The following is a 1,637-nucleotide window of genomic DNA, read 5'->3' on the forward strand; positions in this document are numbered from 1 at the left end:
TAAATGATGTGCTAAAATATATAATCTTTTGGAACTAAGCTGGCAAAATAAATATGATGGTCAATTAAATTATAAAACAAACGTAAAGTTCTCCTTTTGCATTTCACGTGTATTTATTTATTGGTCCATTTATATAGGTCTTCCATATAAACAAATGTAATCTTTAAGACAATTTGACTTGCTGTAAAACAGCTAATATCCATTTATTTTCTCTGTATACTGTAGTCATCTTTGTTTAATCAACAATGATCTTAAAATCACATCCTAACACATTGCTTTATTAAATGAGTGTGACTGTAACCTAAATGGCTCATTCTAACCAGCTATAATTTCTCAAACAAAATAGGAAAAGAAATATTTGAGTTATAAAAGATTTTTGCAGTTTTAGATGTCTAAATATTGTGTATTCATGGTTTGCTAATGTGCTTCATCACTCCAGTCCAGCCTGTTGATCAAATGAACAAATGATTTTGTGAATCTGATGCATAATCTGCAGTGTTTATGGCATAATTTGACGGCAAAGGACTAGTTAAGTGACCCACTGCCAAAAAAAAATACAACGGCTCTTGTATTTTTTTTAATCTGCATTACCAGCGTCTTAGAAGTTTAATTTCTTAACTTTGAAGAACAAACAAGCCAAAGTGCACAACCCACTGTTCCGTGTCAGAATAAAGCTGAGAGTTTTAGAAAAGTGACAACTGACTGTACAGCATCTCTAATCTCCTGTCATAAGTTGTTGTAAGATTTTAAATAAATGCCTCATCTAGATCGACTTTAAACATATTAAATCCATATCAGTCTGTGTTTTAACTGTCTGTTGTTTTATGTTTGTAGCCTCTGCATGGTTATGTCTGTTTTAAAGCAACACCCATCATATTTGGAGATCTTTACGTTATTTATTTTCTTTATTTTTATGTTTTAATCTATTTTTACACCGAAGGAACTCATTTTATTTTGTAAGGATTCATTTAAAGCAGATAACATGCACAAGTGTTACTGTATAAAGTAATTTTCAGTTTTTAATCGTTTAAAAGTCCAACATAGGAAAAAAAATACATATTTAAATATCACTTTTTTAAATCTTTTGTTGTTGATGTTTTCTGATAAATGTTATTGTCTGAAAAGTGTCTGTTCAAAGAGTTATTTAGTATTAAGCGTATTAATTCTGGCTACTAAATGTGAAGTCAGAAGGGTTTATTTTGGGGGGCCTTTTTTCTTTGGAATAATCTATGTTTTTGTTTTTGTTTACCTGTGGGACACAGGTGTGTTTATGTTGGTACCTAACATGTTACAAACATGGTTGCTTTTTCTCTTCTGTGAAGCTGTTGTCTGTATAAAACTGTAAACTTTATCTCTTGTAAAGTGACGTTCTGTGATGTAATAACACTGTCAAGTGTTCTCTTTTACAGACTTTCTTTTGACAAACATTTTGCTTCCTTAATGACTGTACTGGACTCCTAAAATCTCCACCTTGGATGGACAAGTCTTCCCTTGTTCACATCTTTTGATTCATTTGTAAATACAACGTTTCTGTGCAGCTACATAGTCGTAAAGCCCTCTATCAAACTAAAATGGACCGGACTGGATGCTGGACGGGGGATGGGGTTTGAAGCGCCTCGTTTGGATTTAAAGAGAGA

At 32.3% G+C, this 1,637-nt stretch overlaps 1 protein-coding gene across 1 annotated transcript in view; it reads right to left on the reverse strand.

The window, feature by feature from the left end:
- Positions 1–349: 349 nt before the first annotated feature.
- Positions 350–1,637, reverse strand: part of henmt1 (HEN methyltransferase 1) — a gene marked incomplete at its 5' end in the record, with an annotated part of 11,285 nt that continues 9,997 nt past the window's right edge. Inside the window, 1 exon segment of the mRNA XM_014000447.1 lies at positions 350–1,470.

The sequence above is a fragment of the Austrofundulus limnaeus genome, unplaced genomic scaffold, assembly GCF_001266775.1.
Source record: "Austrofundulus limnaeus strain Quisiro unplaced genomic scaffold, Austrofundulus_limnaeus-1.0 Scaffold3112, whole genome shotgun sequence".
Lineage (NCBI taxonomy): Eukaryota > Metazoa > Chordata > Actinopteri > Cyprinodontiformes > Rivulidae > Austrofundulus > Austrofundulus limnaeus.